This window comes from Schistocerca piceifrons, chromosome 3 (genome assembly GCF_021461385.2).
Source record: "Schistocerca piceifrons isolate TAMUIC-IGC-003096 chromosome 3, iqSchPice1.1, whole genome shotgun sequence".
In the NCBI taxonomy this organism is placed as follows: domain Eukaryota; kingdom Metazoa; phylum Arthropoda; class Insecta; order Orthoptera; family Acrididae; genus Schistocerca; species Schistocerca piceifrons.
The window spans coordinates 386960716-386976564 of NC_060140.1; the positions used below are offsets into that span (position 1 = coordinate 386960716).

The following is a 15849-nucleotide window of genomic DNA, read 5'->3' on the forward strand; positions in this document are numbered from 1 at the left end:
ATTCTATCAGAAATAGGGGCCTCTACATAGGCCTTAGGAAGTCATAAATGAACCAAAAATATTGCCATCTTAACTAAAAAGTCCAAAATCATAAAAATATAAAATAATAAGAACCAAAATCAACCAATAAAGGAAAATACAAAGTATTAGAAAAATCATAAACCCTAAATAAAACTAACAACAAAGGCAATCTAGCAACCAAAGTATAAAATATTAGATAAACACCAGCCTGCAAACGCGCAGGTTGATAACCCCAACCTAAAATCAAGAGCAAAGTAGGAACCAATCTAGCCTTATATATATATATATATATATATATATATATAAAGAAGACTTAATCCTACCGAGCGAGGTGGCGCAGTGGTTAGCACACTGGACTCGCATTCGGGAGGACGACGGTTCAATCCCGTCTCCGGCCATCCTGATTTAGGTTTTCCGTGATTTCCCTAAATCGTTTCAGGCGAATGCCGAGATGGTTCCTTTGAAAGGGCACGGCCGATTTCCTTCCCAATCCTTCCCTAACCCGAGCTTGCGCTCCGTCTCTAATGACCTCGTTGTCGACGGGACGTTAAACACTAACCACCACCACCACCACTTAATCCAGCAAACGAACAATAAAGTATAATTATTAAAATCAAAACCATAAAAACAAACAAATTAAAACGATAAGACATTAAATAAACTGAACCTCTAGCAGTAATTATTAAAGAACAAATCCAAAAACTCAACAAAATTAAACTACAAAATAAATAATCAATACCAATACCGGGGTAACATACTCCTTTATCTATTTCTGAAATTAACCAAGGATTGAGAATGTATCGTGAAACATCCAGTAAGACCTGTCAAACGGTATCTCAACAAATAACCTCTAAATATTGTACATTATCTGATGACGTCTTCCGCAACCCGCAGCCGCTCTCCTTTGTTATCCTAGGCCAATGCTGCCACTTCTCCACGTCTACTGACCTCGAGGCGCTCTTAAACTACTATGCGGACCTCGATATCCACGGAAGTTGAACTCTAAAATGTTTTTCTCTTTTTCTGAATTGTCTTATTTATAGAAAATAATTGATTTTAGTAATGAAGATTTTGCAGATATGTTTAATATAAATTACTAACTCTATATCAGTGAGCAGTCGCTCACATGAGCAACTTGCATACCAGAAATAAAATAAACTTTGAAAATCAATATGTCAGTTCAGATGCAAGGTTTATTGTGCCATAACTGTCTTTTCACGTAATTTTACATCGCTTTTTCTTCCATAATTAATTGATTTTCCGTGAACGGATCGTTAAGCACGCATCCGACGCTTTTTTTACACCACTGATTTGTAACTAACAGCACATCTGACGGTTAGCGCAGGAAAAAAGTCAGTTTTCTGATTACAGTAATAGTGTCAAGCACTTGTGAGACGAGACAGAATGAAACTATTGTTTTCCTATGTAATAAGTACATTTTTCGAACGAAATGCAGGAAGTAAATAAGAGGCAGAGGAGGAGGATATAATACGTATTGCGTGGTGGATGCCCTCACTGACTATATGGGGTCACGTTACTGTAAAATGTGAAAATGTTTTTGGTGGGGGGGGGGGGGGGGGGGGAAATCAGGAGGAAGGGAACGCAAAACTTACACTGCAAAACACGAAAACATTGTATTGTATGTTTTCATATTTAATTCATTGAGTGCTCGAATCGAAGATAGAAAATTAGACCGGCAGTTGCCATGAAGTCTTATGCGAAATGACTCAAAACGAAACCCGAGCCTACTCATATTAGGTTAAGTAAGATTACGTCAGTCGACGTACGAAATCAACAGCACGCATTCGGTTCACGGATGGCTTCTCGGTCTCGGAAACAGCAGGATATTTCCGTAAGCGAGATTCTTGTAACAACTTTGGTGAGATTTTCAGATGAAAAGCGCAGTTGTTTACTGGCGCCGTTCTTAAGTGATCGATCTCAGGAAAGGGATAAAACATCTTATAATTGTATACTGTAGCCCAGATATTAAAGGCATTGAGCCACGTTCGCTGGAACTCTTTAACAGAATTCAGAATCATTGATAACTGTCCGCAGCTCGTGGTTGTGCGGTAGCGTTCTCGCTTCCCGCGCTCGGGTTCCCGGGTTCGATTCCCGGCAGGGTCAGGGATTTTCTCTGCCTCGTGATGACTGGGTATTGTGTGATGTCCTTAGGTTAGTTAGGTTTAAGTAGTTCTAAGTTCTAGGGGACTGATGACCATAGCTGTTAAGTCCCATAGCGCTCAGAGCCATTTGAACCATTTGATCCATTGATAACTGAGCCGGCCGCGGTGGCCGAGCGGTTCTAGGCGCTTCAGTCCGGAACCGTGCGACTGCTACGGTCGCAGGTTCGAATGCTACCTCGGGCATGGATATGTGTGATGTCCTTAGGTTAGTTAGGTTTAAGTAGTTCTAAGTTCTAGGGGACTGATGACCTCCGATGTTAAGTCCCATAGTGCTCAGAGCCATTTGAACCATTGATAACTGATTACATTAATCTAATGTGTACGATCGAGTTCTCCAGATTTGGTGCGATCCGGGCGCTTATTGGGATATCTTTTGAAGAGATGACCAGTAAAATTCATGGTATCGCGATAAAGATCGTCATATGAAGTTTCGTAGAATTGTTGATGTGGTAGATATTTGATACGTTCAGCTACATAATGTACCGAACGAAATTCTGTCCACGAAGAAGCTAAGTATGCTTTTGTGGGCTCCAGACCATTAAATGCTCGAAAGGGAACATTTCAAAATAGTGTATATGAATGTTGAAATCTAGTCTGGTAGATCTGGCATACTTTGCGTCTGGCTGAAACGTGCATTGTCAGCTAAATATTGTTGGCAAAACGGCAATAAAACAAGTGCATGGGAATGGAAAAGCACTGTTCTTAAAAACTGATCTGAGTGAGCGTTTAAGGGTTCCAGATCATTCAATGATCTGAGAGAAATATCTCAGAGTCGTGTCTAGAATCGTTGAAGCCTACTCCGAAGGAGAATGGGTAGAAAGGCAGCAGATTGTTACTTCCGACGTTTTTGTTGCTGTGGTCTTCAGTCCGAAGACTGGTTTGATGCAGCTCTCCATGCCAATCTGTCCTGTGCAAGCCTCTTCATCTCCGAGTACCTACTGCAACCTACATCCTTCTGAATCTGCTTACTGTATTCATCTCTTGGTCTGCCTCTATGATTTTTACCCCTCCCCCCCCCCCCCCCCCCAAAAAAAACTTACCTCCAGTACTAAACTGATCATTCCGTGATGTCTCGGAATGTGTCCTACCAACGGATCCCTTCTTACAGTCAGGTTGTACCACAAATTTCTTTACTTCTCAATTCTGTTCAGTACCTCCTCATTAGTTACATGATCAGCCCACATAATTTTCACGGTTACGGGATCACATGTTTATTAGTACTCCGTGTCATATGAGAGGTTTTCAGTGCCTGTGTTGTTTCAAATTTCGATACAATGTTCCTTCGTACATGTTGCTTGTTGACGAAATACGGAAGTTAGGGTCTCGCCGCGAGCTGTGCTCGGGTAGCCAAATGGTATGGTGACTGCTCGCGATAAGGGTGAAATCCGGGTTCGAGTTTCAGTCCTGAACACATTTTTATTTTCGACATTACGTTATAGCGCTTAAGCTTGTCCATATTCGCAACTGCGAATACATTTCATTTTTAGACAGTATACGTTCATCTGACAACGTCCTTGGTGAAACGAATGGGATAAAGAGTAAAGCAGCTTGTGCCAAACGATGACTAGATATTGTACGGATAATGTAGTTTGATATGGCCTTGTGCGAACGTAACACTAAAGACAGACTAAATATGTAAACGTAAGATGTTACGTGTACAGCTTCTCTGAGGTACCCATTAGCTCGTAGCAGTCGCGGTCGATACTAATAATGACAACTATTCTTCCAATGCAGGAAGATCTGCAGCGGATAGGCACTTGGTGCAGGGAGTGGCAACTGACCCTTAACATAGACAAATGTAATGTATTGCGAATACATAGAAAGAAGGATCCTTTATTGTATGATTATATGATACCGGAACAAACACTGGTAGCAGTTACTACCGTAAAACATCTGGGAGTATGCGTGCGGAATGATTTGAAGTGGAATGATCATATAAAATTAATTGTTGGTAAGGCGGGTACCAGGTTGAGATTCATTGGGAGAGTCCTTAGAAAATGTAGTCCATCAACAAAGGAGGTGGCTTACAAAACACTCGTTCGACCTGTACTTGAGTATCTCTCATCAGTGTGGGATCCGTACCAGATCGGGTTGACGGAGGAGATAGAGAAGATCCAAAGAAGAGCGGCGCGTTTCGTCACAGGGTCATTTGGAAACCGTGATAGCGTTACGGAGATGTTTAACAAACTCAAGTGGCAGACTCTGCAAGAGAGGCGCTCTGCATCGCGGTGTAGCTGGCTGTCCAGGTTTCGGGAGGGTGCGTTTGTGGATGAGGTATCGAATATATTGCTTCCCCCTACTTATACCTCCCGAGGAGATCAAGAATGTAAAATTAGAGAGATTAGAGCGCGCACGGAGGCTTTCAGACAGTCGTTCTTCCCGCGAACCATACGCGACTGGAACAGGAAAGGGAGGTAATGACAGTGGTACGTAAAGTGCCCTCCGCCACACACCGTTGGGTGGCTTGCGGAGTATAAATGTAGATGTAGAAAGCGTGCCAAGAGACGGCACTGAAGAATGAGTTGTTGCTGAAGATGTTCACCGTTCGCATTAATGCACAAATGGAATCTGCATACTAAAGACCGAGCAACTCACTCAAAACATCCTGTTGCTTTCACGAATGATGGTTGCAGTTTCAGCAAACCTCTCAGCTCGCCCCCCCCCCCCCCCCCCCCAACTTCCCTACAGTACTAAACTAATCATCCCGTGATGTCTCGGAATGTGTCGTACCAACCGATCCCTTCTTATGGTCACGTTGTACCACAAATTTCTTTCCTTCTCAATTCTGTTCAGTACCTCCTCATTAGTTACATGATCTACCCACCTAATTTTCACCGTTACGGGATCATATGTTTATTAGTACTCCGTGTCATATGAGAGGTTTTAGTTGGTCCTGGGAGAGTGCACGGATAGTCGAGAGGGTTAAGGCGTCCCGCTCGCGATAAGCGGGAAATCCCAATTTGAATGCCATTCCAACACACATTTTCAAGTCTCACCAATAGGTATGATTTCCATGCCTAATACAGCTGACGTTAAAAATATTCGGAAGTGTGACAAATTTCGTGGATCATATGGGTTGTGAACTGAAGAGTAACTAACCAAGAATACGGATAAATGTATTCTTCGACCAGAATAATACCTATACTCACAAATTCGCCGTTGGGATAGCAAAAGAGCAAGAAATCTGTTTGGAAATACGTTGACGAGTAACTGAGCTGGAGACACAGCTACCTTAGTAGCGTGCAGCACTCCTTTTCGCCCTATTGTGGGTGCTGTTAAGTCAGGAACTCGACTTGACACAGAAACCGTTGGAGAGCCACCCTAATCCATAAGCGCTCAACCTCCACTCATGGCGAGTGGTGTGGGTTGAGTGACATGTCAGTCACCTGACAAGCCCAGCTGTGCCGTCCGTCATGACTACACGATCCACCCTCGTCAACACAACGGCTAGATCCTATTCGTCTATCTAAAACACCCACCATGGTCCACAGGTTTAGTCTAGTATAGCTATAATGATTCAGTATGTAAAAGGAAAACTTATTTACAGGGAATAAGTTTTTCATTTAATAAAGAGGTAATATGTCGCTGTGAAGGAGCTTTCTGCAGACTTTAAATCGAAACAGTTCCTAAAGTTAATATCCTCTTCAGCTGCGATTACTGTGCAGTTGAAGAAGGCATCTTGCATTTTTTAATGTGTAAAATATGAAAAAAGAGCGAAATTCTACACAGGGAACTAAAAATTAATTACTGCTTACTCCTCTTGGTTCTAAGTTCTAAATTCCCTAAATGTGCTCATAAGTTCATTAGACTTTGTAAAGGAGATCTTTAATGGTAATATAAGTTCATGCTTGTTGCCTAATTAGTTCTGTAGTAAGACAAACTTTGAATGACACAATGTTCTATTTCTTTAGACTCATGAAAATAAAATGTACGGACAAAAATGTTAAAAGTTTCAGGATGTTCACATCCTGTCGAGGGGAACACAATACTCGAACCATACATGAGTTACGTGTTTGCCTAAATTTGGTACGTTAGGGTAGACTTTGTCGGACCTCTTCTCGTGATGACGGGACAGTAGTTTGAGTAGGGATGACGTTATCCCTGAAACAACCGGTTTTCGGTTACATCGTTTTTTTCCATCGTTTTTCCCACGCCAGTTTAACCTGACAGTTAAAATCGCTCAAAATAACGGGTTACTGAAATAAACGATTTTTGGTGCTTAATTCCTGTTATTTCCTGTAATAAACGCAGAAATCAAAAGTTTTCATTCTCTCACTTTCAAGATACATAGAACCAAAATATTAAATTAAATAGGCGCGTAAAAGAAACCTTAGTCCGTCCACCGTTCGCTGCTTTCCTCGAAAAGTGAGCAGTGTTCGAATACTACAAAAAATCGCCAGTATTGTGTCTAATTTTTTGAAACTCTGCTCGAAAATCATGTTGTAGTCGGGGATCATACCACTATTTGGCCATTACGATTTATCAATGCTAAAGTGTAAAACTGAGGTTGAAGAACTCTGTTTTTCGTGTTAATTTGTCCATTTCCAAGAGTTACAAGCACGTAAAGGCATATTATGTACACAAGGCAGATCAGCTACTTTTTATTTTTATTGTATAACGAAACTGAATTGTTGTTAACTTTTTAATTTACTGCTGTTACCACGATTTCTTCCTCTTATTATTTCATAAAAATGGCAGACAAATCTTAATCTTTTAAAGCAAATAAAGCATGGTACTTCATTGCCACATCACTTCTTAAAAATATCTCCACATTAGGGTTCATGCATTCTGCAATACAAAGGGTGTACAACGACGACGGCGAGGGCGACGACAGCGAGAAACAACCGCATACACCACGCGGGGGTAAGTATTGCACACTGCACGTATGTACGTACCTTACGCCGCAACACACGGCGTCAGGGACATTATTGTCTTTGCAACGTTGTACCAATTTTTCTGCCATGTGTTTGTTGATCGTTGCTGTCGGAATTATTGTTAAAATACCACTGACCGTTTATCTAAGTTTCTATAATGACGCGAAATTTCAAACTAATGCAGATATTACGAATATAAATTACTCCTTTTCTTAGAAAAAAAAGGAAAAATTTCAGTACTGCTGCTATGGCTAATCGATATTTCGCTTTTTTACTCGGTTAATAGCAAAAAATGAATTAAAAACACTGTTATAACTTAATCGAGACTAAACAAATTCCAGAAAAAACCGGTCATTCAGATCTGAAATTAAAAAATGAAGTCATGGTCATAATTTGGCAGCCAGAAACATTAAAAATTACTTGCTTAGCTCGGAAAATTTACCACTCTACAACTTAGCTAAAAGCGCGTCTCGATGTACGTATTCGTTCTGGTCGAATCTGTGGTAGCCTGTGACAGCTGGCTCATGCTGTATTTAGTTTTGCCTCATGTTTCAGGATTTTGTATCCACCAGCTTGAACCCATTGGTAAAAGATAAAGACTGAATAAAAATTTATTTTCTGAGGAAAAGTCGAAACTATAATCTGGCTGACGAGATACGCAGAGTTCTTACATCTGCATTACTACTCCGCAACTGACACTTAAATGTTTTGTAGAGGATTCACAGAACAAATTTCTATGTCTCTACCATTCCACTCTCTAATAGCACGTTGAGAAAAATAAACATCGAAATCTTACTGTGCGATTTCTGTTTCCTTTTAAGTAATAGCGATAGTTACTTCCCCCTGTGTAGGTGAGAACAACAAAATTTTTTGGAATTTACCGTAACGAAAACCGCCTTTTTTAAACGACTGTCATCTCAACTCGTTGATCCTATCTGTGACACACTCTCCTCTATTTCGTAATAAAAAAAAATAAGCTGCACTTCGTGAATTTTCTCGTTGTCCTCCGTCGGTGCTATCTGATAAGGAATCCCTACATCTACAGTCATACTCCGCAATCCACCTTACGGTGTCTGGTGGAGGCTACTTTGTGTTCCAGTGGCATTTCCCCCTTTTCCTTTTCCAGTCGCATATGGTTCTCGGTGGGGAGGCTTGCGTGCCTCAGCGATACAGATAGCCGTATCGTAGGTGCAACCACAACGGAAGGGTATCTGTTGAGAGGCCAGACAAACGCGTGGTTCCTGAAGAGGGGCACCAGCCTTTTCAGTAGTTGCAGGGGCAACAGTCTGGATGATTCACTGATCTGGCCTTGTAACACTAACCAAAACGGCCTTGCTGTGCTGGTACTGCGAACGGTTGAAAGCAAGGGGAAACTACAGCTGTAATTCTTCCAGAGAGCATGCAGCTTTACTGTATGGTCAATGATGATGGCGTCCCTTGGGTAAAATATTCCGGAGGTAAAATAGTCCCCCACTCGGGCACTACTCAAGAGGACGTCGTTATCAGGAGAAAGAAAACTGGTGTTCTACGGATCGGAGCGTGGAATGTCAGATCCCTTAATCGGGCAGGTAGGTTAGAAAATTTAAAAAGGGAAGTGGACAGGTTAAAGTTAGATATAGTGGGAATTAGGGAAGTTCGGTGGTAGGAGGAACAAGACTTTTGGTCAGGCAAATACAGGGTTATAAATACATAGTCAAATAGAGGTAATGCAGAAGTAGGTTTAATAATGAATAAAAAAATAGGAATGTGGGTAAGCTACTACAAACAGCATAGTGAACGCATTATTGTGGCCAAGATAGACACGAAGGCCACACCTACTACAGTAGTACAAGTTTATATGCCAACTAGCTCTGCAGATGATGAAGAAATTAAAGAAATGTATGATGAAATAAAAGAAATCATTCAGATAGTGAAGGGAGACGAAAATTTAATAGTCATGGGTGACTGGAATTCGGTAGTAGGAAAAGGGAGAGAAGGAAACGCAGTAGGTGAATATGGATTGGGGCTAAGAAATGAAAGAAGAAGCCGCCTGGTAGAATTTTGCACAGAGCACAACTTAATCATAGCTAACACTTGGTTCAAGAATCACAAAAGAAGGTTGTATGCATGGAAGAAGCCTGGAAATACTGATAGATTTCAGATAGATTATAAAATGGTAAGACAGAGATTCAGGATCCAGGTTTTAAATTGCAAGACATTTCCAGGGGCAGATGTGGACTCTGACCACAATCTACTGGTTATGAACTGTAGATTAAAACTGAAGAAACTGCGAGAATGTGGTAATTTAAGGAGATGGGACCTGAATAAACTGACTAAAGCCGCGAGGGATTAGCCGAGCGGTCAGAGGCGCTGCAGTCATGGTCTGTGCGGCTGGTCCCGGCGGAGGTTCGAGTCCTCCCTCGGGCATGGGTGTGTGTGTTTGTCCTTAGGATAATTTAGGTTAAGTAGTGTGTAAACTTATGGACTGATGACCTTAGCAGTTAAGTCCCATAAGATTTCACACACACACATTTTGTTTTTTTAACTGACTAAACCAGAGGTTGTACGGAGTTTCAGGGAGAGCGTAAGGGAACAAATGGCAGGAATGGGGGAAAGAAATACAGTAGAAGAAGAATGGGTGGCTTTGAGGGATGAAGTAGTGAAGGCAGCAGAGGATCAAGTAGGTAAAAAGACGAGGGCTAATAGAAATCCTTGGATAACAGAAGAAATATTGAATTTAATTGATGAAAGGAGAAAATATAAAAATGCAGTAAATGAAGCAGGCAAAAAGGAGTACAAACGTCTCAAAAATGAGATCGACAGGAAATGCAAAATGGCTAAGCAGGGATGGCTAGAGGATAAATGTAAGGATGTAGAGGCTTATCTCACTAGGGGTAAGATAGATACTGCATACAGGAAAATTAAAGAGACTTTGGAGAAAAGAGAACCATTTGTATGAATATCAAGAGCTCAGATGGAAACCCAGTTCTAAGCAAAGAAGGGAAAGCAGAAAGATAGAAGGAGTATATAGAGGGTCTATACAAGGGCGATGTACTTGAGGACAATATTATGGAAATGGAAGAGGATGTAGTTGAAAATGAAATGGGAGATACGATACTGCGTGAAGAGCTTGACAGAGCACTGAAAGACCTGAGTCGAAACAAGGCCCCGGGAGTAGACAACATTCCATTAGAACTACTGACGGCCTTGGGAGAGCCAGTCCTGACAAAACTCTACCATCTGATGAGCAAGATGCATGAGACAGCCGAAATACCCTCATACTTCAAGAAGAACATAATAATTCCAATCCCAAAGAAAGCAGATGTTGACAGATGTGAAAATTACCGAACTATCAGTTTAATAAGTCACGGCTGCAAAATACTATGGAAAAACTAGTAGAAGCCGACCTTGGGGAAGATCAGTTTGGATTCCGTAGAAATATTGGAACACGTGAGGCAATACTGACCCTACGACTTATCTTAGAAGCTAGATTAAGGAAAGGCAAACCTACATTTCTAGCATTTTTAGACCTTGAGAAAGCTTTTGACAATGTTGACTGGAATACTCTCTTTTAAATTCTGAATGTGGCAGGGGTAAAATATAGGGAGCGAAAGGCTATTTACAATTTGTACAGAAACCAGATGGCAGTTATAAGAGTCGAGGGGCATGAAAGGGAAGCAGTGGTTGGGAAGGGAGTGAGACAGGGTTGTAGCCTCTCCCCGATGCTATTCAGTCTGTATATTGAGCAAGCAGTGAAGGAAACAAAAGAAAAATTCGGAGTAGGTATTAAAATCCATGGAGAAGAAATAAAAAGTTTGAGGTTCGCCGATGACATTGTAATTCTGTCAGAGACAGCAAAGGACTTGGAAGAGCAGTTGAACGGAATGGGTAGTGTCTTGAAGGATGATATAAGATGAACATCAACAAAAGCAAAACGAGGATAATGGAATGTATTCGAATTAAGTCCGGTGATGCTGAGGGTATTAGATTAGGAAATGAGACACTTAAAGTAGTAAAGGAGTTTTGCTATTTGGGGAGCAAAATAACTGATGATGGTCGAAGTAGAGAGGATATAAAATACAGACTGGCAATGGGAAGGAAAGCGTTTCTGAAGATGAGGAATTTGTTAACATCGAGTATAGATTTAAGTGTCAGGAAGACGTTTCTGAAAGTATTTGTATGGAGTGTAGCGATGTATGGACGTGAAACGTGGACGATAAATAGACAAGAAGAGAATAGAAGCTTTCGAAATGTGGTGCTACAGAAGAATGCTGAAGATTAGATGGGTAGATCACATAACTAATGAGGAGGTGTTGAATAGGATTGGGGAGAAGAGAAGTTTGTGGCACAACTTGACTAGAAGAAGGGATCGGTTGGTAGGACATTTTCTGAGGCATCAAGGGATCACCAATTTATTATTGGAGGGCAGCGTGGAGGGTAAAAATCGTAGAGGGAGACCAAGATATGAATACACTAAGCAGATTCAGAAGGATGTAGATTGCAGTAGGTACTGGGAGATGAAGAAGCTTGCACAGGATAGAGTAGCATGGAGAGCTGCATCACACCAGTCTCAGGACTGAAGGCCACAACAACAACAACAACATGGTTCTCGGGGAGACCGATTGGTCGCAAACCTATGTATGGACTCAAATCTTTCTAATTTTATTTTCACTGCCTTTTCGCGAGATATACGTAGGACGAAGCAATATCTCGAATGATTCCTCTAAGAACATGTGCTCTCGAAGGTCTAATAGTAGAGTACACAGTGAAGCAGGGCGCCTCTCTCGTAGCGCCTGCCACTGGAGTTGGGTGAGCACCTCCGTGGCGCTTTGGTGCTTGCAAAATGAACCTGGAACGAAACGCGCTACTCTTCTTTGGATCTCTATTTCATCTAACAATCCTATCGTGCGGATTCTACACTGACGAGCAAAATTCAGGTATTGGTCGAACGAAGGTTTTGTGGTCTAGATTCTTTGTGCACTTCCTGAGGATTTTTCCCATAAAACTCAGTCTGACATCCGCCTTACTTGCGATTGATTTATGTAGTCGTTCTACTTCGGATTACTCCACACGCATATTACTAGATATTTTATGGACGTAACTGCTCCCAGTAATTATTCTCCAATTGTGTAATCTTACAAGAAAGCGGCTTTCTGCCTGTGTATTTGCAGTAGGTTACATTTGTTTGTATTGAAGGGTAATTGTCACTCACTGCACCAAGTGTCGAACTTCTTCGGGTCTTCCTGCATGTCGGTACAATTTTCCAGCGTCGTGACTTCTCTACATACATCATCCACGAAAAGCCTAATGGAACTACCGACGTTATCTATTACCTCATTTACATATATTGTGAAAAGTGATAGTCCTACTCGTATAACCCTTCCTTGGGGTACTCTCGATGTTGCTTTTACGCCTGCAGACTTATCTCTGTTGAGAATGACATGCAGTTTTCTGTTTGCTAGAAACTCTTTAGTCCAATCACGCAGTTGGTCTGATATTTCGTACGCTTGTCTTTTGTTCATACCGCGCCGCGGTATTCCAGAAGAGCGGGAACAACAGAAGTGAAGGCACTTTCTTTGGTGGACTTGTTGCATCTTTCAGGAGTTCTGCCAATAACATGCAGTGTTTGGCTTGCCTTTCCCTCTGTATTTTCTGTATGTTAGTTCCAATTTAAGATATCTGACATTGTAAGCTATAGGTAATTTGTAGTACTTTAAATTCGTGTTATTTATCGTTTAAAGGAAATTTAATATAATTGTTTTAGTTCTCATATGAAGGACTCCGCACTTTTGGCACTAAACAGATACCTTGACTGAATCATTTCGCAATTGATTTTGATGTTCCGATCACTTTACTCGACGACAAATGACAGCATCATTTCTAACCAGTCTAACAAGGCGGCTCAAATTGTGTCCAGAATCGTGTATATAAGTTAACCGTCCAATACCAAGTTGGGGGAGGGGGGGGGGGGGTGAACAGTTAGTCTAAGGCCTCCTTTTGAAAATATCGTGCCGGCCGTTGTGGCTGAGCGGTTCTAGGCGCTTCAGTCTGGAACCGCGCTGCTGCTACGGTCCCAGGTTCGAATCCTGCCTCGGGCATGGATGTGTGTGAGGCCCTTATGTTAGTTAGGTTTAAGTAGTCCTAAGTCTAGGGGACTGATGACCGCAGATGTTAAGTCCCATAGTGGTTCAAAATGGTTCAAATGGCTCTGAGCACTATGGGACTTAACATCGGAGGTCATCAGTCCCCTAAAACTTAGAACTACTTAAACCTAACTAACCTAAGGACATCACACACATCAATGCCCGAGGCAGGATTCGAACCTGCGACCGTAGCGGTCTCGCGGCTCCAGACTGTAGTTCGTAGAACCGCTCTGCCACCGCGGCCGGCTAAGTCCCATAGTGCTTAGAGCCATTTGAACCATTTTGAAAATATCGTAATGTACTCAGTTACTACATATTTTAAAATTATGGAAAGAATGTTTATTGCTTATAATGGATTCTTCTACCAAATACCATGAATGTTTAAAAATTTTCGGTTAAACTTAAGCCAAAAATTTAATTCCTAGTAGTCACTTTCCAGATCGAATGTCATGTTCAGAGCTTTCAGTTTCAGGACCTTACTCAGACGTTAACATCTCTTTAGAAGGAAGTAAAAGTCCACAAAAATTAATGAACTTCGCACTTTTAAAATTACTCTCGTGGTGCTCATAAAATACCAAAAGGTTAGTAGTAAACGTTATTGAAAATGCGTCGATGTTGATAAGAGTGTGCTAAAAGATATTTTCAGGGTCGTCCGCATCAGTATCTCTGTAAAAAGTATGTTGTTAATAGTGGTCAACAACAATCAAAGAATTTTTTAAAAACTTTTTGCGGTCGGCGTAAAGTACCCACCTCCCCCACCCTGCTAATGTGCCTTAGGGAAAACGCTTTGGTATTGCTAAGGTTAAGAACAGCAGAGGGTTTGTACGAGGGGGGACCCAAAAGAAACCGGACTCAAAGAGGGCGCTGCCACTCGTAGACGTAGTGCACGATTGTCACGTTAGATGGTGTTAGTAGAGACCTTCATGAAACAGCTGTGCAGACGGCGCCAGTGTAGAGCTGAACGTGTAAGTGTGGTATTGTGTTTCTCTGACTGTTGGCGGGTTACCTCTGCGAAGTCGTTATGGCAACTTTAAAAGAACGAAGAGTGTGTGTGAAATTTTGTTTTCTGTTTAAAAGAACTGCAACGGAGACACACCAAATGCTTCAGGAAGCTTTCCAGGAGGACGCTATGAGCCGCACACAGGTTTTCGAGTGGTTTGGGCGCTTTAAACGTGGTGAGATGTGTGTTGAAGACCAAGCTCGTTCTGGACGCCCTTCATCATCGTGAAATGAAGAGAACATTGAAAAGGTCCGCCAAAAGATCAACGAGGATCGTCGCCAAACGATCGACCAGATTTCAGCAGAGACATGAATCAGTTGGAGCTCGTGCCAGCGGATTTTGAGTGAGGATTTGCACATGGGACGTGTTGCTGCTAAATTTGTTCCGCACCTTCTCACACAGGAGCAAAAAACCATCCGCATGAATGTGTGTCAGGACTTGAAAACAGAGACTGCACGTGATCCAAACTTCTTGAACAAAGTCATTACAGGGGATGAGAGTTGGTGTTACGTGTATGACCCAGAAACCAAGCAAGCGTCAAGCCAGTGGAGGACTCCCAACTCTCCCAGACCAAAAACCGCAAGGCAAGCGAAGTCAAATGCGAAGACAATGATCATTGTCTTTTTTTATGTCCGTGGAATTTTGCATCGGGAATTCGTACCCCCTGGCCAGACTGTTAACCAGCACTTTTACATGGATGTTTTAAGGCGTCTGCAGCCGGCCAGGGTGGCCGAGCGGTTCTAGGCGCTACAGTCTGGAACCGCGCGGCCGCTACGGTCTCAGGTTCGAATCCTGCCTCGGGCTTGGATGTGTGTGATGTCGTTAGGTTAGTTAGGTGTAAGTAGTTCTAGTTCTAGGGGACTGATGACCTCAGAAGTTAAGTCCCATAGTGCTCAGAGCCATTTGCATCAATTTAAGGCGTCTGCGAGAGGATGTGAAGAGAAAACGCCCGGAACTCTGGCGATCAGGTGACCGGTTTCTGCATCACGTCAACGCTCCAGCACACACGGCCTTACGAGTGACCCACTATTTGGCATCTCAGAGGTGGTCTGTCGTTCCCCACTCTCCGTATTCACCGCACCTAGCCCCGTGCGACTTTTTCCTATTTCCACGAATGAAAAAAAAAACGCTAAAAGGGAAGCGTTGTGACGATGTGGAGGCGGTAAAAACAGCTTCGCAAAGGGCACTGGACAATATCAAACTTGAAGAAAAAAATGGTTCAAATGGCTCTGAGCACCAGGGACTCAACTTCTGAGGTCATTAGTCCGCTAGAACTTAGAACTAGTTAAACCTAACTAACCTAAGGACATCACACACATCCATGCCCGAGGCAGGATTCGAACCTGCGACCGTAGCGGTCTGGCGGTTCCAGACTGCAGCGCCTAGAACCGCACGGCCACTTCGGCCGGCCAAACTTGAAGAGTTCCAAACATGCTTCCAGCAGTGGGAAAAGAGACTTGACACGTGCATCGCATGTAATGGAGAGTATTTTGAAGGTGACTGAAGTAATTTTGTAAAAAGATTCATCAATGAATTTTTTACGACAACAATCCCGTTTCTTTTGGGTCCCCCCTCGTAACACCCCTGCGGGGAACTCCGGATATCACCTTGTTGTCATTAGATGACTTCCTGTCGATTACTACGAACTG

General features: G+C 42.3%; 1 protein-coding gene across 2 annotated transcripts in view; it reads right to left on the minus strand.

Moving 5' to 3' along the window:
- The window catches only part of LOC124789323 (transmembrane protein 117-like), a 246554-nt gene that overhangs the window by 123601 nt on the left and 107104 nt on the right, over positions 1–15849 (minus strand). The gene's annotated exons all lie outside the window — the stretch shown is intronic.